The sequence below is a fragment of the Zonotrichia albicollis genome, chromosome Z, assembly GCF_047830755.1.
Source record: "Zonotrichia albicollis isolate bZonAlb1 chromosome Z, bZonAlb1.hap1, whole genome shotgun sequence".
NCBI lineage: Eukaryota > Metazoa > Chordata > Aves > Passeriformes > Passerellidae > Zonotrichia > Zonotrichia albicollis.
This window is the reverse complement of record NC_133860.1, coordinates 71456085-71478792: the sequence shown is the minus strand read 5'-3', so window position 1 is coordinate 71478792 and position 22708 is coordinate 71456085. Positions and strand designations below refer to the sequence as shown.

Genomic DNA, 22708 nt, shown 5'->3' with positions numbered 1-22708 from the left:
TGTGGAATAGTTTAGTGCCAGTCTTGCAGGACAAGTCTTGTTGGGTGTTCCAGAGAGTCTTTCTGAGATTGGTATGGCACTGACTTCTAGAATAACAATCTCTCTCTTAGTCTTTTCTTTAAAAATGTTGGGGACATTAGTCTCAGCTTTACCTGGGGCTTAATTATTCATTCTCTTTCCAGCATACAAAGCTAAAGCTTCAAATTCACTTCTTTCCTTCCTTCAGGATGTTGCATTTAAAAAAAAAGAAAAAAAATTGGTCCTCCTGCTATTTTGTCATGTTACTTGGAATGCAAAATAAAATGACTGTTGCCTTTTCTCTAATGACTTCCTCTTGTATTAAGGATTTCTTTGAATTCCCTGGTGACATCAAACCAGCAATAGAACACTGGGTATGTAGCAATGGGCTTCCTAAGCCTATTCAATTTTTTCCCAATTTATACTGTAGCCTGTTAAGCACACCAAAGACTAGGTCCTTGAAAAAAAAAAAGGGATCAAAAGATAGTAACTTTAGGAAAAAGATTTTAGAAGTAATTTATATATTACCCTAGTAATACAAATCCTTTTACTAGTAGTGCTTAAGTAGTGCTCTGTGCAACCTAACTTTAAATCCCAAGCACAAGATAAGAAATTCCTCTTTTACTGCTGTATGAATTGGGATATGCCCACCATCAGTTATTACTCCTATGGTGCAATGCTTCACTGTATAAAGAAAAATAATAAATATGGGAATCTCGTCATATTTGAAGGGAAACTTCTGCCTATCAATGATATGCAGACTTTTCCATAGGTCATCTTGTGCTAGAACTCAGCTACAGTCTTCTCAGTTTCTCAAAATTAGTAATAGTACTACTACTAATGTCCTGAAGAGGAGACACAATACTGAGTGGTGTAGGCTGTGGTTTGGGCCATGCTTTCAGAGATGCTGGCGCCTTGGAGCAGCACAGGACTCCTCTCTGTCCTGAATCTTGCAACCTCTGCAGCTCTTAGACCTTCCTTGGGTTTTCCGTATCTGCCTTTCCTGTCACTCCCTACTCAAAGCAGCTGGATGCTTTTGTTTCTCCTCATTTCTGACCTGAGCTCTGCCTGGCTGCAGCCACTGGAGGGTCCCAGTTGTTGGCTGTGCTCACATTGCTCACAACTTGCATGAAGGTACAGAGAAAAGGAAACTGCTCTGTGGGCAGCTTGAGCCTTTCTAGTAAACAACAGGAGCAGAAGAAGGAGGTGCAAGGTGTTAGCCATGTATGAGTGTTTCACACATAGGACTGCCTGCAAGCTGAGAAGTAGGTTAAAAACTGAAATGCTGAAAAATACGCTGACAGCAGCTAAATTTATGAGGAGGAGGAGTCTGCATGAATGAGAGGGGATATGGAGGAGGAGAGAGCAGGGTAGAGGTGACTCTGGCCAAAGCATGTGACTTAACCTGTGGCACAAGACAGATGAGGGTTTAGATAGTGTTTCCTCCTTTCTGTCTCCGTGTCTGAGCACTGAGTCCTGAACTCTTCCCTGCAGCAGCTGCCAAGGAAATGACAGTGCAAAACAGAAACCTGGGTGCTTCTGAGTTTTGTTACAGTAGTACTCTCTTAAAAAGGGTGGAAGGAAAATGGTAGAGAAATATTTTTTAGCAGTGTGGCTAGCTCTGAAGCCTGCACCCTATCTCAATATCTGCTTTATCAGAGAGATATTTAAGGATCAACAGTTCTTTCTTATTTTTCTGTTAGATCAACTTTGTCCAAAGTTCTTGTTAAACTTGTCCTTTAAACTTGTCCTTTTGCTTTTCCTTCTTATTTGCTCCAGTTTGCCTCTATTTCCCTATAAGGGAATATCCTAGAAATGAATGCTCTGTTTTACATATAGCCATCATAAATCTGCTTAGATGGAATTTGTGACTTCCTTTTCCTCTGTATAGAAATGGAAACTGTGCTGCTCCTTTTATAATAACCCATGGTCTTGTGCTTGCATGCACTTGCAATTTACTACTGCTGATACAATAAATCTTTTAGCTACTTAACCGCTCGGGTTCTCCTGACTTTTCAACATTTTTTCCCTGCACCTTATCAAGAAAAATGTTCTTATTATGAGTAGCAAGGAAAACAATTTCATGCCTGTAGTCTTTTTAATTTATGGAATTTCTTATTCTTCTTTCACTATTTCTTGGGCTCCAGCTTGTTAAGTCTTCCAGAACTATCCAGAAATAGCATTACTATTTTGAAATTAGTATTTCTGCCTTCCCAGTTTTTACAGATGGAGTTTGACTAAAGACATCAAAAATTTGAGACAAACATCAGAACAATTTCTTCACTGATCTGTCTCTAGAACTTCCGGCAGTCTTATGTGAGAATGAAGGCTGTATTGTTTTTAAAAAGTAAATAAAATACCTTTATGTCCCATCCTCCTTGGTACTCCTTGTTTCTTTGTGGTGAAGACTTAGCTCAGTAATTTTGCTCAGAATTTACCTTTCTTAGATATTTATATGGTCTCAGAGTTTAACCTTCTTTTTAAGTAGCCAAAGGTAAGGATCCTGAAGTTCTTAATGGATATTCATGAGCATTTGCCATTGCTTATGGATTTAAACAAAACCTTAAAGAAATCTTATTCTGTGGGAATACCAACAATTTGAATAGTTTTGTTTCATCAGGAATCTGTTTCTCTGCAGTGTTGTCCTACACATCAGTCAAGATATGGAGTCTTTATGAATTCCATGTAGGAACAAAACAACACAAGGTTTTTATAACAAAGCTTTGAGATGTGATATTCATTAGGGTCAGTATGTGAGCTGCTGTGTCAGTAGACAAGGTAAGAGTTGCAGAGTTTTATAATAGGACCTTGTGATAGTTTTTGGGCTGGTGTCATAAACAAAGGAAATATTGGCTCACTAGGTCATCAAGGGGATGCTTCTAAGCATCTCTCTAAGAAAGGGTTTAAGTCTACACATGAGAAAACAGGGCTGTAAGAACTGGGGAAAAACTCTGCTAGGCTCTATGTGAGAACTTTAAATAGCAAGACAACTTCTTTCTGAGATCTGTGAAATCCACAACAAAGAGCAGTGACATGGATGGGTTGGAAAGAATTATATGTGCACAGGTGTATGGCTTTAAGTAATCAGTTAATCAGATGACACAGCCAGGGCATGGAAAAAAAAATTCATCACATATGCCTTATGAAACAGCAAATTTGAAGTGAAGTAAAATTTGATTTAGCCTGTTACTCAGCTAGACATTGTCAGGGATAGGAAGTGTATGTGGCAGAAGGGAAGCTGAGCAAAGAGGAAAGTGTCTTGGAATCAGCTGTAGCTTGAGGAACTGTCATCTCCTGTTGGCTGCGCCCTATGGCTAATACGAGTCTCTCGGGCAAGTGTCCAATGCAAAGGGATGGCCAAAGCCCTTCAGGAACACACAGGAACAGTTTTCAAGATCTTAATTCATGGCTGCAGAGCCAGCTTGCACAAGTGAAGATCTGAATGTGTTGAAAACCTGTAAGCTTACAAGAGTAGGTGTTGAGAAGCATTAGTATCCCTTTCAAATGGTCTGTAGGACCATCTAGCTCCTTCTGTGCTTCCCTTGCATCTTTGAAGATGTGAATGGAAAAAGGAATATCTTTTCATTTTGGGTGCTGGTATATTTCTGATATGTTTATTTTATTGCTATGCACAAAGGTCAAGATGGCATTTCTCAGATCTTCCTGCAATCCCTGTATGACTGTTGAACAGAGAGGATGAACACTACAATTTCAGCACTTATACGGTGGGTACTAAGTTTCAGTGCTGCTGTTTCCTAACCTGTGCCTTATGGTGAGCTTTAAATGCAATGCAACTATGTGGATAGAAATAATAATGTGGTACAAGATAAATAAAAGGAAAACTGTCTTTTGTTCTGGAGAGTCCTGCATCACCCACCTAGCCTCCTGCCTTCCTGAATGAAGAGATAGGAAAAATAATTTTCTTTATTTCATGTTCATTGAAATATCAAAATGAAACTGTATCATAGCCATTTCTCCCAAAATAATGCACAATAATTTTAATAACTTACTGAATAAATAAAACCAAAAAATGTTGGCTCACAGAACTGTTCCATAATTGAGTTGTTTACTGTGATATAAAACAGAATAGAAGTCATAGATGGGCAATCAATTCTGTGCTGAATACTTTGGAAAAGCTGGCTAGTATCACTTTCTGCAGTGCTTAGCTTGGTTTTCAAGTAATACCAGTCCTGAGACTACTTATTATTCTATGAGACAAGATCAGTGGTACTGGTGAGTTGGTTGGCATGGAAAGAAGAGTAACCCAGTAATAGATGAAAATGAAACATTGGAAAACAGCAAAAAAATGTTTGAGCATTGTGAGAAAATTTCTAGAAGCACTAAATGAACACTTATGTGAAGAGACCTACTTAGAGCTGAATTGTGCTGCGGGATTTGAATGGTGCTCATTTTCAGGCTACAGCACTGGAAAAATAGACATTTCAGGTACCCAAATTAGTATTTGCCTTCATGATACCTGAATTTACAATATGTTGAGTGTCATAACATCCAAAGGCAAATTGTCATCAGAGAGGTAAAAAACTGTCATAAATAATCAGTATGCTGTAGGAAAAAATCCAGAATTTCATTGTTCTCTATGAAAAAAATTAAATGGGAACCATGTAATTATTCTTGCCTCTAAGTGACTGTCAGTTTCCAATTAGAGAGGAAAAAGTTTTCATGCAAAAATATTTTGTTATCTGCCTAACTAGAAAAAATTAACTTTACATAGTCTACTACTACTACTGTAAGTGGTGTGAAATGCTAATTTACTGAGAACTTCTAATAAAAAGACATAATCTCCCCTGAGACTTCTGGAAGATAGATTAAAAAGAGCAACAGAAGGACACACTCTCAAAGCTTAAAATAGCTGAAATAAAATGAACACCACTGCTTAACTCTGGGGTACAAGAGATTGAAAATCTAGGATTTTCACACTCCTAAGAGCCAGGAGCAAGTGTTGAGGGTGTTAAGAAGGTTGGCAGGACTATGCCTGCACCAGCCCACATACAGACCCCTCACATCCCAACAAAGAGAGTAATGTAGCGCTGCTCAGTGTGATCAGGGATGGCCAAGGGATCTGTGGCCACCACAGCTGCACCAGAGGAGGATGCTCCAGGCACAGCCAGCAAGCCAAAGATGGCCAGGGTCTGCCTAAGCTGTCATGCAGCTCCCAAGCTAGGAAGGTAGAGGTGGTCAGCAAGTCATTGCACAGCTCACTCTTCTTTCTCTCTTGGAAAACACAGTGTTTTCCCAGCAGTTCCATTCAAGGTTGCACCATGGTAGGGATGACCTTGAATGCAGGCATGCAAACACTTGTGGCAGAGGGGGACAGCATTTGAGACATTGACCTTAACAGTGCCAGGCCATAAAGTTATGGTTAGGTTTTCCTCAGTATGAATAACAATCTTGTGTTAACTAACGTTAATGCAGAAGGCTCAAGAAAAAAGAACGGGTACAGTTACAAAAGCAAAAACCAGTGGAGAGATATTGAAGATGTTAGACTTGTTTATCTTCCAATAATTTTGCATGTGCTACACATGGAACAGAACTTACTCATGAGTGTAAGGTTCATTGCCTTATAAACATCTCTTCCATTTTTGACTGCTGCTTCCACAATCATTAAACAGGATGGGAATACTACAAACTCAAGTCACTCATGGATGAAAATCTGAATTGGGCAAGGCATGGGACCACAATTCTGTAGAACTTGTCAAATAATGTGGTAAAGAAACAGAACAGGCAAAACCCTGTCTTTCATTTATTAGCCAGGATAAAACTAGCCCAAAGCCTGCTTATGCAAAATTGACATTTTGTGAGAATGCAACCAACCCACAATGGTTTATACCACAGCAGGACTGTGCACTTCATGGCTGCAACTTCTTCTGGTCCAGCCCTGGGAGCTCAAGAGCTAAAGGCACTGCATTCCTAGCATTGCAGTGTAAATACCTTTGTTATCCATAGATTCAATGCCACCAGAATCTCATCTAGATCATCTCACTCAAACCTAATGTTCACACATTAATTCTATCCCATCTTGAAAGAGAAAATATATTGACTCTTGTGCAAATGGGAAGTGTATTTAGAAAACAGATGGAATTTTGTTTTCATAAAGTTATAAAATGAACTGCCTCTAGTTCACTAGTGTGAATTTGTTTTTAAAGAATGCATTGCTTATATTATTTTTTTAAAATGCTCTCTGAATTATGTAAGACTGCAAAACTCTTTGGAGCCCTTAATCTAAAAGGATGACTCAGGATGATTTCCTGCTGTGATCCGTGAACCTAACATAACCTGTTTGTCTTTACAGTGATGACTGAATCTTAATGTGAAAATACCTTGTATTTGAGTTACTCTTACACATTTTATGTAAGCTGCAAGCAATGTAGCATGCAATACTAAAGACACCTCAGAGTGGAGTGGAAGGCTGAGCTCATAATCTAAGTCTTCAAGAACAGCAGAAGCCCAGGCCCAGAAAATACTTGTTAATTTTCATATGCCTGAAAGTAGTGAGCAGGAAATATCCTGCAATGCTAAATTCATCTGTGCTGGCATTTATATCCCTGTGGTGGTTCTTGCCTTCCCGCTCCTTTCCAGGCTGCAGCGTGATCTGAGAAATTCTTGTTAGGCCTTGAAAACAGCACCTGGGCTCAGCTCTTTCCAAGTTTATCTGAAACAGTGTCTGTCCCCAGGAATTGCTAACAAGCTCCTGTTTTCCTTATGACAACCCTTGGAAAATATTCCTCTGGCCTGAATGGCATAATGTTCCTGTTTTCACACTTTCAAAGGAAGTGCAAACCCAAACTGTGGCTGCGATGTAAACATTGTCCTGACTGAAGTCCAGTCTCTTGAGACCCTGTAAACAGCCGTCCAAGGTGGAGCCCTTTGAGCTCTCCTGGACCACAGGGAGCCTGTGACCAGTAATGTGGGACTCTCAGAGACAGCAAACCCTCAGGTTCTCTGTACTTGGAGGGTTGCTGAAACATGACATGTCCTGGGTCTATACTCCCTCCTCAAGGCCTGATCTTTCTGTTGGGAGATGCAAAAGCATCCAAAGTGAGAATTTCATTGACCTCTGAGGGGAATTTTTCAGAGATTACCTTGCCTGCACTATCTATTTCTGCCTGTGCTCATGTCCATAAGCAATTCTAAACAATTTTTCAGCACAAACTGGAAGCTGAACTGGGGAAAGATCAGCACTAATCTCTGGAAGGGGTGAATCTGTACCAGAGAGTGCAGATCAGCAAGCTGTTTATATAGAGGTATATGGTAAAGACCTAAGCCTTGGGCTTGTTTCCTGTTAATTTGATGAAACTTAGCATGGCGCCTGCCTTTACCTGTCTCCTAGGGGATTTTGTTCTTAAAAGGCAATAGTAGTTTCCCATAGAAATAACAGTAGTAAACAATAGCAAAGGAGAAGACTAATGAGTATGCCAAAAAACAAGCAGAAACTATATATATAGGGATGGAAAAAAGTGGGTCTGAGTTGGTTTTTCATTTTGTTTTTCTTTTTCATTTGTTGCTTTTTCTGCTTTGTTTTTGGTCTTTTTTAAACTTTTTTTTTTCCTGCTGGGGAAGAAGATTGATTGTGTCAGATTTCATGGTTAAAGGGTATATCTTCAAGGAAAAAGATATATATCTACTTTATTTGCACATTGAAATCCTTCCCCTACAAGCTTATAGGTGTTTGACTCCTTTTGGCATTTCTTTCCACATGTGTTCTATTCTGACCAGATATATAGACTCTCAGTGGATCTGAGTTATTTCATGCATTATCCATGGAATCTGTAAAAAGTTAGGGAAAAAATGCCCCAGTATTGCCCCAGTAATTTGCTCTCTGAAACCACATTCTACATTGAAGAAAAAAACAAAACCAAGACCAAACAAAAATACACAAACAGTAACAATATAAAAACTACAATTTAAAAAATCCCTGGCTTTTATTTCTCTCCTTTTTGCAAAAGCATAAGTTGAGGGAGGGAAAAGTAATTCTTAGATGATTGTTTCCTTCAGGTTTTTCGTGCTATATTCAACTACACTTTATTTGTATGTTGAATAAACTTTATCAGTAGTTTTAATTCTAGTTTTTATTTATCTTGCCTTTTTATGAAAGCTTTGGGACTAACTAAAGACAGGAAAGGCAATGCTTTAATATAGTAGACTGATAGTGTTTTAATTCTGCAGCTACTCAATTAACCACAGATTGCAACAAAGATTCTCAGAATGAGTTTGCAAAGACTATGTAACAATTGTGCTCAGCAATATTAAAAATCATACTAATTCTATGGTTGCTGTCTTGGATTTTTTTGATGGATCTGATCTTGAATTTCTGAATTTCTATGAGGCTGAAATATGCAGTCCTGAAAAATCCTCATGACTACTTGGAAACACATTCAAGAAGCTAATTTTTTAGCTGTAAGGGTTTGAGCCAGAAGCAATGCCAAAGTCACTGGCTCTGTAATCACTGTGATGCTTTAAAATCACCTGCAGAGTAACTCTTGCTTATCAAAGAATAATTAATAACTAGTGGCCAGTCGTGGTCGATATAGGGTGTGGAAGAGTTGATGGCAGTGGTGAGGAAAGGCGCTTTTGATTCACTTTTGCAGCAGTGTGGTGGGTACCTTTTAGAGCAATTCACAGAAAAGGCAGGTCAGAGTATGCTATGAGAGTAGATGAGATGATTTTGTTAAAGGAAAATGGATACGATGGTGTGAGAAGCAATACAGAAATGATCAAACTAAGGACAGCTTTTAATAACGCTGGATAAGGTGCAGTAGTGACAGACCACAGAATCCAGTGCAGCAGCACTGAATTCCTGTCTATATAGATCAGATTTTAAAAACAAAATCTTACCCAAAACATGTGAAAAATTTAAATATATGACAGAACTGGATGGTAATATGTGTGCTATTAAATCCTAACAACTGTTTTCTTCTGGAATGCAAGCATGAGTGTGTGTGGACAACTCACTGTTTATACATGAGGAGATGCATTGTTTGAAAATTTAGCATTTCACAGTAAAAGTTTCTATTCCAGATGGAAATTAGAGTAAAACAGAAGGTTTAATTTGAAATATGAGATAGCTCAGAGTAGCTGCATTTATATGGCAGCAAATTGCAGAAATTTGTGTTTTGTAAAATACAAATTGTATTGTAAAATACAGTGCACATTTTTAATAAACGAAAACCAAAATGCATGCTATGCAAAAATCTTTTGCTACATAGTTCACATGCTGAAATGATACATGGCAACTTGCTTAAGAAAATTCCACCAATTGGTAATGTAATATTATGTATTTCTAAAAAATGTTTTTAGTTTTTTAAAGAAATAATTCCCACTATCTTAATACAGCCATTGGATGAAAAAGAGGAATGACGGTCTTCTATTCCTTCTGTTTAGCAAAAGAACCATTTCTTCATATCACAACAAAAGGGTAAAGAACCCACGTCCCAAATAACATTTGATTTTTCTCTTGTGCTATATGAAAGTGAACAGCAAAGCAGCAAATGCCTGATCCAAATCAACAGCACTTGGAAAGTGCTCCAGATTAACCTAACCCTCCTTCCTAGACAAACCTCAGAAGCTGAAGAAATGGAAGTCCCCAAATGGGCACTTAATTCACTGGAATGATTACAAGCATTTCTCAGCAAGTGTTTTCAGAGATTTCTGACATGTTCTGAAAACAGAACTGAAATTACAATAAATTGATGCCTAGGGGCTGCAGTGCAGCAGAGCTGAACAAATATGTAAGAAGGAGTACCCCTTTCCCGAAGCAGATATAATTTGTGAATTATACATCCTGCAATATGCCCTGATTTCTGGGTTTTAGCACCCCTGGGATCCCACGGAGACTGCACAGGATGATTGGCATGCAGTTTTACAGGGTGAGTGAGAAGACATATATCCTCTTTATGGATTTCCCCACCTGCCACCCCCACTCAAACATGAGCAAATTCCGAGGGAATTCATCAGGCTTTTCTGCCTTCTGCCCCTGGCACACTGGCTTAGCCTTGTGAAAGAAAACAGGCAGGGAGGGCAGGAGAGCAGCTGCTCAGGACATTTGGGGGTGGGCATCCCTGAAAGAAAGCAGAAAATCAACTGCGGAAGGGGTAGCACAGTGCATCCTCCAGATAAGTGTGTGATACTTATACTGGATATACCTCTGGTTCAAGAGTTGTTTCGTTTTTAAGACAGTCTTTGTCAGGGAGCAGCTGCTGACAAAGGCAGGCAGAGGGAAATGTGTATCTGCAATGACCAAGGAGCAACACCCTGAGATTTACTGTGTCTCCTGAGCCAAGGGGTGAGGGGCGCTCCAAGAGTCATCACACAGCTCTTTCTCACAACAAAATTGTTTACACCCAAGACTGCACTGTGTCAGAGCCAACCATAGGCACAGGCAACTAAACCCTGAAAAGCAGCGTGGAAGATTGCAGTGTCCCCTCCTCACAGGGCCCTGGCATCCTACAGCATTTTAAAAATACTTGTCTCAGTTAATTTATGAATTTAAATGGCTCTAGGCTTGTGGAACTATTAATATGATATTTCACGGATTCCCCTTCATAATCATCTCTCCACCAAGTGGATTTCAGATTATGAACCAGGAAAATACTGCAAATAGCAATGTATCAGGCAGGCTATTAAAGTTGATTTCTTTCAAATGTTCAGTTATGAAGTGAGCAGAACAAAACAATGTTATGAAATTACATTCTCAAAAGAAAATTACAACTGTAACTGCAGAAAGTATTAGAAATGAAAAACTCTTAACCTTGTCTTGGTTGACTGCCTTGATTCCAGTTATAACATGCCACCAGTGCAGACATGTGATTCACTCTCCCCATTCCTGTTGAGTGTTCTCCAGTTCCAAGAATTAATGTGGCAGCCACACAGTCTTCCTCCAAAACCTTCCCTTTCAAACCTCCTTCTGGCACTACTTATTCCAGCAAACCAAACAACAGAAAGGGATAAAACAGAGCAGCTGCAGTGATGGGGGTGGAGGCTTTATGGGTGTATGTGAAAGAAGCAACACTTTCCCTTGGCCCTAATGGTGTGCTACCGTATTAACTCAGTTTGGTACCATGTGAGTTTGAGACACCCACATCGGCTGAAAAGTGCAATATTGTGAGAACTGAGTGTGAAATGCTGTGAATTGTTCAGATGAGACATCTTGTAAACGGATAAAACACCTCTCAAGTTATACTCAAAGGATCTTGACAGTTCCCAGGGGTGAACTTGAGACCATCTTTTAGTTTCCTCTCTCCTCCCCTCCCTTTTCCACCTCATGGAGTACCAAAATGACCAAGTAGAAAAGTCAGTGTTTAGAAGCATGCTAAACTGCCTGCTCTGCGTTTGTAGGGGTGAACTCAGATTTGACCTGAACTGGTCAAGAAAAAATATCCCTCTTTTCCTTTACTAATGTGCTACCTATTATTTGGCTGCTATTTTTTTTAGCTTTGGGTTTTGTGGTGAAACAAGTTGGATTCCTTAGACCTGTCTAAGTGACATCTTCCTGTAAATTCACCCAGGAGCAGATGCAGCTCTCATGTTGGCGAGCCAGCCCGTCCTGTCATGTCTTGTGACAAAGGTCAGGTGGGAGACTGCCAGCATGGGTACAGACAGCAGGCCAGCCTCTTCCCTGAGGAGTTCTGCGGGTCTGGTTGGGTGCCCTCCTTCGGGCTGCAGGGACAAAAAGGCTGGGGAGTTTATGAGAGTTGCAGGGAGAGAGCTAAGCACCCTCAAAGTGTTTCTGTGCCATCCACTCCAATGGAGAGCTGCGGTTTTGAGTTACAAGCTGGAAAAGGGTAGAGGAGGGATTAAAGCTAGAGTCATGGGGGCCATGCAGACCTACAGCAGTTTGTTCATATTCCTTTTTAAGTGCTATCCTCTTGAACGCACCAAACTGGGGTAAGGCCCAGAACTGCCAATTTGCCCTACCCAAATACAGCTAAACCCACTTTTACAAATATGGCAAAATTTGTGCAGCCCTTTTATGCTCACATGATATTTTTTTTCTGAGCAAAAATTTGTTGCTTGAGCTATAGATGGCTTTATATTCTCTGGGTGTTTTTTTTTTTTTAATAAGTTATGCAGCTCTATATGTGCCAGGAGTTACAGAAGAGAGAAGCCATGTCAGATGAGCTAGCTAATGTTCAGAGTCAAACAGCTGCTCTTGGCTGGGTCTTCCTGAGATCTGGGTGCATTGTGTTTCTGCAGATGTCTTATTAAGGAGTTCTGACCTCCTTTCCTCATTCCTCCAGTTTAGATTTTAAACGCTCTTTTATAAAAGTGAATTACTTGCCAGTACTACAAAGCTAATATGGTTTATGAGTAAAAAATTCCCTATTTTTATTAATCACATATCTGAACACTCCTGAAAAGCAATGTGTGCTGAGATTCTGTGTGAATCTTTTGTGGCAGCAACCAGAAAAAAAATTGCTCAGAATCTGGTAAGACTTCTGCGATGTTTATAGTTGCCTGTTTTCTACTCCTTGGGGAAAAGCAACATTTGGGGAATTTCTTGACTCTGTCCTCTGTAGCCAAGGGAATAGAATACAGGGTGGTTTAACTTGCATTGTAAGCAATCCTAAATTTTTAAAAATAGATCAAGTGTTGTCTCCCTGATAGTTACTGGGTTGGTTGCTTCAGTCCCTTCCCAGTGAGAGGGATGTTATCAGCGCTTGAAAGTCAGGTGGGTTAGCAGGAAATCAAGAGATAAATGAGCTGTCTGACCCAGAAGGTTTTAAAAATTTCTCTGACCCTTGTATCAAGAGAATCTGTTCTTGAGCCTGGAAAAAGCTCTCTGCAAGGAGCTGGCAGTTTAAAAACACTGAAGCTGAACTCCTCAGGCACAGCTGCTCATTACAGGCTATTTGGTTTCACAGTCTTGCCTCCAATACAGTTCAAGTTTCATGGTGATTTCAACAAGCCCTTACAAACAGCTGCTGCATTTTTACAGAAGACTCCTGCTTTCTTATGCTGCTGAGCTTTCCCTCAGAGTAACTGACAGAATGGCTAATTAAAAAAAAAATACAAAAAACCAAAACCAAAAACAACAACAACAACAAAAAACCCAACAAAACCCCCACAACATAGTGCTTCATCATTTCATTTTCAGAATATGAATTTGGGGCCAGCCTAAGATAATTGAACTTCCTCTTGTGACACTAGGATTGACAGTATTTATAGCAACCTAATTTAAGTTTTCCCTTCCCCAAACGGATATGCTGTTAATGCTTAGGTTAAAGAAGTACTTGGAACTCCCACCAGGCTCAGTTTTCTAGTCTAGAAGACTGTTGTAAGTGGTTTTCAGGAAGCTACTGGAAGACAACTTTGTGCTCTCAATAATAAGTTTGCTGATGTTCAACTGCTCATGGAATTTCAGTCTAGTGGCAGAAATTAATGTCTCCTGCAGGACTGTGGATTTGTGATGCTAAAAGTTATTTTTAGGTGCTTCTCATGGCTGTGTTCTGAGTAACAGGGAAAGTTCTTGTACCTTATGATTATGAACATTCCCTCACTATTTATATCTACCTCTGCCTCCCCAAACTTCATTAAAAGAGAGTTAGGCTTCCTCTTAGGTATAGGTGTTTTCAGATTCCGTGTTTGTATTATCAAGTCTTTCATTGTACACAACAAAAAACCTGCCTATTGATAGGAGAAAAGATAGAGCAATAGTTGGACAACAGGATTTCCTGTCACAGGTTGAAGACAGTTCAGAAGATGGTCACAGTACCATCATCTGCATTATTTTAAAGAGCCTCTTCATCTTCCTTATCTTTTCAACAGTACTTTACCTTCCAGCTGTGACCATAGTTTCAGACAAATAAGTCATGCTGACATTTGATGACCTCAATCATAAAACATGAGATTTTCATGGACTCTTCCCAAACCTATGAAAGATATTTTTATATAGTCATAAAAAAAATAATTCTAGATTGTTCAGTATTTTGTGGGCAAAAGACAGAATTTTATTTAAAAATTTAAATCTTTGCAGCTCCTCAGTTTTCTGACTGAAAGCAGCAGTCATGCTGTTTTATTCAATTTTCTTGGGTGTGTCCACATTCAAAAAGGACAGCGAAATGGCTGCTATCAATAGTTGAATGGCAGCCAGCAAAATCCTGATACCCCAGAAAATTTCCACTAACTGTCCTGCCAGATGGTACTTAATTCTACTTCTGTGGCTTTTCAGGAAAAAGATGATGAGAGCTGTAGCCAAAACATAACTTGAATATTTTGTCTAAGCTTCATGAGAGTTCCAGAGGCAAAGGATCAAGATGGATTGAGGTCTCACTCCTGAGGTCTGTTATTTAGTTGATTTCTTTGTTGTTGATGTGAAGGCTGCAGCTTAAACTAGTACAAAGACATTTCACCCATGTGAAAGCCATCTTAATTAGACAACCCAAGCACCAGAATCTGTGTTGCTCAGCTGGAGTATCCAACATCTGTGGAGAACTCCTGCAGCTTCCTGTGAAGATGCTGATCATGCCAGAAACACTGCTATCATGCAAGACAACAAAATCCAGTTACATACTTCATTTGTCCCGCCCACATGCCCAGCTGCTGTTGGGCACATGCCTGTAATGCACACAGTATTGCTGCAGACTGCTGAACATTGCCTTTCTGACAGCAAGAAGTCTAAACCAAAGCCCTTACTTGCATCAGCCTCTGATCAGATCTCTAAGCAGCAAGATAGAATTGCATAGGGCTAAGACTATATTTCTGCTTTGTGGTAAGAAAGAATGGACTCATTATGTGTTTCCTGCTCTAGCTGCCTGCTGTGAAGCTGTGGAAGGCTTAACACTTCACAAGGATCCTCCACTATTTAGTGGTACTGAGGGAAAAAGAGAGAAAAAAAAAAAGGTCTAGTTCGAGCCAGAAGACAGCTCCCAAAGGAACTCAGTGCCACTGCAGCCAGAAATGAATTTTTATTCCAGTGTCATCATGGCGAGAAATATCATTGCCCAAAATAGTTTAGACTAAGTTAGTTGTTTGTTTAGGAAGTTAGAATAGCATTCAGTAAAAAAATATCTTTTTTAAAATACATGACCTTTGCACTGGTGTAAGAAATATAATATTTCTGACCCATACTTTTTGAGGTACAATTTCAGAATTGTAGTGCTAAGATGAATCTCCTTTGGTTTTGCTCTCCTCCTTTTCCCTGCCTCCTCCTTCTCCAAGGTCTCTCATCTGAAAGCACTCAGTTACCTTTTTCTTCATATAGGCATTTTATATTTATATAATTTTGTCATTATCTTATATAGGAAGCACAGAGAAAAAGGAAGACTTCCTTAAAGATTTTGGTCCATATCTCTTCTGACGCAAAGAGTTTAGGAACTAAAACCACACTGCTTTTCATTTTAAATGGAATTCACTTAAATTTAAAATAAGTTTTTGGTTGAATTCATAAAATTTTGAAAGAAATAAAATTGTATGAATTTTATGAATATGGGATACCATATTCTATACTGGTGTCAGGCGCTAAAGAGGACAAGCTGAGAGTCCCCAGAGATATGTGATACTGGCTGAAGCTGCCTGTGACACCAATATACCAGGGGACAGGAGGCCACAAGAGAAACAAGCACATTTGTTCCCTGTTTTGTTTGTTATCTCTGGATTTTCACATTAATTCTTGGTTGTAGTCAGCCTTGCATCTTGCTCTTCAGTTGCCAAAGTAATGCTTCGTATGAGAAGTAGGGGGCTGCTCTCTGCAAGGGAGACTGCACTTGATATTCTTTCTGCAGTATGATACTTGAATTTTCTTTGCAATGGAATACTTAAAATTCTTGCTTAGTATGTACTTAATATGAACTACATATTTTCCTTTTGGCATTTATATATTTTTAAAAAATCCCAATGATTCCGCAACACGTGGATTTGATTATACTATTTTGGCTTTCATCACATTTGAGAGAAATTCCATTTCACTGTCAGAGAATACAATAATTATGGCCAAACTATTTATTTTCATGTCTAATTTCACCTTATCACTAAGGTCTGTTTGTTTTCTGTTACTCCTCTCTCAAGTGTTTACATCCAAGATTCATTGAAGTTACTGAAGGATAGCTGATCTTTCCTCTTCCTGCAACTAATCTTGATAGCAGAGAGAAGAAAGCTCCCATTTCAAGAGATCATGCAAGACAATATTTGTCTTCCTTATGAATTGTAGTACTAAGCAACCCTGCCTCTTGCAGTGCTGGATGTCCTGGATATGTTTAGGAGAAAAAAATTACAACAAACCACCATCCACCCTATCACTTCCTATTTTCTTTACTACATCTCTGTGAAATGAGATGCCTACAGTGCCTCAAGTAAAATGTAACATGTTTAAGAGAATGAAGACTCACTATCTGCAAATTCAACAGCAGATGATGCAACTACAGTTCCGTTTCAGTTTTTTGGAGGGTGCAGTCAATTATGTTGAAGCTGATCAAATTGGACAACGGTATTTTTGTTTACACAATAGGCAGCAGTTTCACTTGTTCCCAAAACAATTATAATAATTAGTTTAAACAGACAGTATGTTCAGAATTCAGGGAGGTGTGCTGTTGTTTAGGGAGGCAAAGTACTTTACAAATATTACTATATGTGAAGTATCAGGAAATTTGATCAAAGTTAATGATTCTCAAAGCTCTAAAACTAAGCTGGCTGTTTCTGTACTGGGATATGGATTTAGGAACGATATTTGGAGTCTTTTAAGGTGTAAAGACTTACCAGCATAAAGTCTATATTTCTCCTCAAACTTACACCAAGTAATGTGTAACCACATAACTGTGTACAAAGACTAATGCTAAGGCCTGCTAACAGCATTAAAATGTTGAAATTTATTCACTGTGTTTAGGAAAATCAAGGTGTACTATATATTCACCAAGAATTTGGTTTATGTATTGTAATCTCTAAAATTATTTTTCGCATATCATCATCCAGTCATTTTTTCTTTTTTTAATCCATGGCAAATAAAAGCTGGACAGGTGTTCAGATTTAATGAACTGGGCTCTTTAGTAAAAGCTATTGTGAAAAGAATAGTCGTACAGGAAGTACTAAAGAGGAAACTTGATAACTAATTTGCCAAAGTAATATTTACAAGGCTTTTACTTCCAGTGAAGAAATAATGCTAACTGTTTTTTGGGAGCATGTTGCATGTATGAATGTAATGTACGTCCTGTGGATTGAAGTGATGCATGATTAGTGGCTAAGAACTGTGGACTCACTCTGCATAATAGTAAGTCATGGGCATGACTGCCAATATCTGCAAAAAAGGTTGAAATTAGTAGTAATACCTGTTCATTTTTTTGTGAGTGTACAACAAAATATCTGAATACATAGTTATTAAAGACATGTTTATTTAATATAAGTGTCTTGGAGGGAACTACTGTGGTGTGGACTTTCTCCTCCTATGAAAGCACAAATTTAGGGTACCTGGTAGAGTGGAGATGAGGGGGGAAGAAATTAAAATCTTTGCCATTGTTGTTGTCAGGCTAAAGACAACTGCACAATTTATATCCCTTCTATTCCCTAGCCTTCATATCTTTTGTGATTCTGTGATCACTAGGCAGGGTAGGTTGAGGTGTCATGCCATACGAGTGAGCATACACACACTGAAATATCAATAATATTACATTATATGGAGAAGAAATCAAAGCATCTGGGGCAAATGTGGGCTGAGAGGAAAAAAGTATGCTTCTTTATGTGTACATAAACAAATGTTGGTTTGCTTCTGTATTTATGTGGCCAGGTAACTCTGGCCTGAAAAACTGTTATAAGGTAGTCAGGGTCTGATGTATTCCAGATACTGTGGACTCCAGCTCCTAAGGAACTGACAGTACTTTCTAAGTAGTTATGTAGTTAATGCATAAAGCATATATTAGAAATTTATAGGTAAAAAATTTCCTTTTTTTGACTCGTCCACCTGCACCCACCAGCTGCCTCTGAAAGGTGAGCATGCACAACCTCACCACAGGCCAGCCAGGAGATTTAATTAGCAAATGCCTGTGTGTGGAAGGAGCCTTGGGGTCTCCTCCATCTGAAGATTCTTTGCAGTTGTAGGGGAACCAGATTTTGTTACTCAGGCAACTACCAATAACTGCAACAGCAAACTAGCTAGCTAGTTTTGGTAGAGATTGCTACCAATCTCTACCAAAGCACTGATACACTGTGTACAGTATATAAAGTGCTTAGACCTGGGTTCTGAAAGCAGGGAGGCATGCAGGGGTATAAAATTAATCAGTCCCTCCTTTCTTCTTAAAAGTGTTGCCTAATTTCAGAAAAAATCCCTAACATTGTAGTAAAAAATTAAAACTAAATATTTTTTAAAAACTTCTAGGATCTTAGCAGCTGGAGAAAGACAGGATCTGTTACTACACTGCTCATGGAAGAGCCATTTCAGTGGCAACACCCTTGCAAGAGCTGCATCCTCAGAGATGGGCATACAAATTTTATGGTTCCTCCACTCAAGGAAATCCGTCAGTATTTGTGGATTTTGTGGAGGGTGTTGAGTGATATGTTTGGAGAAAGGTAGATGGGTTTGAGTTTGGTGTTTATTGTTTTTTCTAATTGGTTTTGTAGAGAGTTTGGGATCTTTCCTCTCTCTCTCTCTCTCTCTCTCTCGCTCTTTTTCTTTTTTTTTTCCTTTCATTTTTTCCTTTCATTTTTTTTCCTTCCCTTTAAGAAGACAGTAGGATCATCCTGACTCCTGACTGTTTTGGAATCTTGCACCAACTTTCTTGCAACGGAGGACATATTTTAGTCTTTTAGACCAGTTTGCAACAACCAAGCTAAAAACAACTCTCTGAAGCTTGGTAAAGCTTGGTAAAGCTTACCAGCTGTGCAGATCCAGCTATGCTTGAGCTGAAAGAGTTCTGAGCTTTAGAAGCATCTGTGAGAGCTCCCATTTGATAAAGCTGACATTCAGCACCTTTTTTTTTGCCTCACAGCTATACTAAAACTTGCAAGTATTTGTAAGGAAGATCCAGACATCACAAAAGGATTTCCCAATATTATTCTGGTCCAAACAGCAACATACTTTTAACCAACATGGACTCCTCTCTTTCCTTTTCCAACTTAATCTCTTGCTGCAAGCATTTGTGTATTTGCCTCTGTGGAATTCTCCATGGAAATTTGCCACTTGTTTGGTCTCTGGCTGCCTTCTTTCATGGGGAGATAACTGTGCAGGACTGTAAGGACTGAAGTTCTTCAGTGAGACTTACAAACCAAATAGAGAAATTGCAGAAACTCTCAGGAATTTAGGAACAGAAGAAAAAGAGTAAAGATTAAATATTCAGGTAAATTCATTTTAGAAATACATTATTTTCATCTTAATTCTTGCAAACAACTTGTCTACAGCATTAGCTTTTTATTTAACTTCCTTAATGCTAGATAGAGAACAGCCTTCAAATTTTTATGGTCTTTGGTACCCATCCAGGTACCTTGAAACCAATATAATAAGGAAAGGGAAAGGAAAACTACATAAAAAGGAGCATAGAAATCCAAAATCTTAATAAAAGTTTTCAGATTTTTTGCACTATAACTTGATAAAGCTGCAGAGGTTACTTTGGTCAAAAGATATCATGGGCCAAAGGCACATTCTCAATATAGTGTAAAAATTTTACTAATAAAACTAATACACTGACATATCAACCTTTTTGAATTAACATATCCCACTCAACACAACTCCTCCCCATCAAAAAAAACCAACCCCCCCCCCAAAAAAAAAATCCCTAAAGAAAAGCAAACAAAAACAACGTCTGAAAAAACACCAAGAAAGAAAGGCAGGAACTGTCATGACAAAAGCTTTGGTTATATGAGAGTTGTGCACTTCCTTGTTTATCCTGTGTGACCCTGACTGCCAAGGGTGTGTCAAGGACTTGCAGGCAATGTATCTGAAAGGTTATGTCTTCTTGAAATGTGATATGCAGATTCCACATGCTTAGCAGAGAGCTGCCAAAAGATTTCTGGTAGAAGTACTGGTAGGGCAGCAAGTGGCTATGAACTCAGGGGACCAGTCTAAATTGAAACCTTGAAATTCCATGATAGATTTATGATAGAATCCATCACTTGGTGGATGAGTTTCCCCCATGCTTTTAAACTTGTATAGACTGAAGTGCATTCGAGCGAGAGTGAGAATTATCTCACTGTGTTCAGTGACACCCTAAACACAAGACAGTCCCAGTCTTTTCTAAGACTGGGAGTAAACTTATCTTGCCTTATTGTCATTACAGATATTCAATACTAATAATAAAGAAATAAAATAATGAAGAAAACAGAGAAGAGTGTACTGCACCCATGGATTTCAAGAGCCTTAATATGCTTTAGTATGCTGCCTTCTGTTTAATTCTCTGATGGATGTCACAGAGTTTGAAGCAGAGTGACCAAGGTAACTGCAAAGATGAACATATTTGTGTAAAAAAATGTGATTTTGTACACCTCAAACAAAGTCTGGAGAAGTACTCTTCTGTTACTGAAGTGAAGGCAAAGACCTAATAATGAATAAACACCTTACATTAAGTAAAGAAAAAATATGTTAAGGAAAAAAAGTAAGTTGCACTTAAATATTAGAAAGCAAAGTGAACTTCATGGGGCAACTGGCGAAACTGACAACCTTTAATTCTGGCTCCTTATGGGATTAGTCTCCCAAATGCCGAATAATTCCATTATTTCTGGAAAAAATATTTTTTGTTCATTCTTTTTGTTATAGAAGACCTTTAAAAGTAATTATCTTTTTCTTTCCTCTTTTAGGAATGCTGTAGGGTATTTTTTAACACCTCTTCCTTTCCCACAAAACCAGACGGGGGACAGGATGAGCCCAGGACTAACTTCACATGGCAGATATTTAACAATGGCATTAGTTCTCAAACAGTGTCTGGTACTTGCATCATTGACCTGCTCTCTGTCTGGTTTGCTTTCAAACCCCACAAGAAACAGCTTCATGTTTTCTTGGTAATGTTACACTTGCACAGTGTTTCCTGATTGCAGAAGCTGAGACTGTGACTCACAAAGAAGCTAAGGACCAAGGTGCCCAGGGTTCTTCCCAGACAACAAGACAAGGAAGAGGCTGTAGGAAAGTACACACTGCTTTCCAGAGGGATCTGAGCCCAGTTTTCCTGCTTTCTCAAGGGGAGCATCCTGTCACTGAAAGAATGAAGTTGATGAATGGGAAGCTATTATAGCATGTACCTGGAAAGGAGCAGGAGAAGAAATCTGCTTGCTGGTGGTTGCTCTAAGTGTCTTTATATTTCAATCCTCTGAGGACACAGAGAAAATTAGGTAGCTAAACCTTCCAAAAATGAAAAGTATCTTTTTCCTACAAATGTCATTGCTACCCTGCTTTGGCGCTAATTCAAATGTTCCTCCCCCCTCATCTGCCTGAAAATAAAAGGAAATGTCTATTTACAGGTGTGCATGATGTACATCCATCCCTGACAGGTTAGAAATCAAGTCTCAGGGAAAAGAGTGGTATTTGCTATAAATTACTTTGGATAAATAACTTCATTGTTCTCTGAGACTTCCATTCCATATGAGAGTTATCTAGCAGAAATGCCAGGGCTTACAACATAAACAATTTATTTCTATCAAGATTTTCTGACAGTTATCTTGGAAGTTATTCGGAACAATAATACACATGGAGGGAAGCTTCTGGCTCTCTTTAAGTGAATTAAACAGAGTTGTGGGCAAATGCTTCTTCATTCACAAAATCAAATCACCACACTCTTTGCTGGGCTCATTTGTGCAGCTGCTTTGTACCTAGCTGTGTTGCTCAGCCTTTTGCATTTTTTATGGACTCAGGTGAACTGAGCCAGAGCTGTTCAAAAACAATGGGACCTGAGTGGTGTGTGGTGTGCTACTCCGTAGCTCCTTGCAGAGAAAATCATATCGAGCAATCACAGGGCGTAGAACTTCATACCCTGAATTGTGCCTTCAAATACCACCAGTGTGTCTCTGGCCATCTCATACACACATAAGAAACATTTTCTTCTTTTTTTTTTTTTTTTTTGTGTAGTCCATTATGAATATTGTATACTACAGCTGCAGATCTTTGAGCAGAAAGTTGGGGTAGGAGAGGTTCACATGGGTGAAAAGTGGACAACAAGGAGATGCCCTCGTGCTGCTACCAGACACCAGACTCTTGCATTTTCTGCAGATATGCCGTGTTTCCTCTCCATGACAGATGTGGGCAAAGCCTTCAAGGGAAAACCCAGATGTATCCATAGCCCACTAATAGAGAGGCTGAGGATCAAACCCTCTCTGTCTTATTTCTGCCTCTCTGAAATTCATTGCAAAAATTATTTGAAAAGCCTACCTGCTTTTTTCCCCATCTCTCTTCTGTTTTCCTACAGCTGAAAAGAGTGTCTGCAATTCTGGAAAGGCATATATATTCATACTGCTGTATTACAGTAATTGATTCAAATTGAACATAAGTACAGCTGAATTACTAAATGCATTTTAAAGGCTGGATAAAACAGGGTGGAAAGGCAGGAAATATAACCCTGCATATATAAGGTCTGGAAAAGCAATCTATTTCTTATGTTCAATTTTTGTGTTCATTTTTATGCACCTGATAGCGGCAAGAAATATGACCTAAATTCCTCCCACTGCGCTTTCGACAACTGAACAGCTTCCTCTGTGTATAGATTGCAACTAAAAAGTCTGAAAGGAAGGAAACTTCTTTGGCTCTTCTTCCATTATTTTCCAAAGTAGCTTG

The 22708-nt window shown here is 39.0% G+C and overlaps 1 protein-coding gene and 1 long non-coding RNA gene across 3 annotated transcripts in view; one reads left to right on the top strand and one right to left on the bottom strand.

The window, feature by feature from the left end:
- Positions 1-22708, bottom strand: part of KCNN2 (potassium calcium-activated channel subfamily N member 2) — a 173317-nt gene that overhangs the window by 22861 nt on the left and 127748 nt on the right. The window lies entirely within an intron of this gene.
- Positions 1-22708, top strand: part of LOC141727234 (uncharacterized) — a 54455-nt gene that overhangs the window by 16058 nt on the left and 15689 nt on the right. The window contains exons 2-4 of one of the 2 annotated variants that reach the window (XR_012578290.1): positions 3656-3743; positions 20229-20383; positions 20746-21805. This is a non-coding gene — a long non-coding RNA (uncharacterized LOC141727234). Of the gene's footprint in view, positions 1-3655; positions 3744-20228; positions 20384-20745; positions 21806-22708 lie in introns of those variants that run through there. The other variant, XR_012578289.1, reaches the window with a different exon arrangement.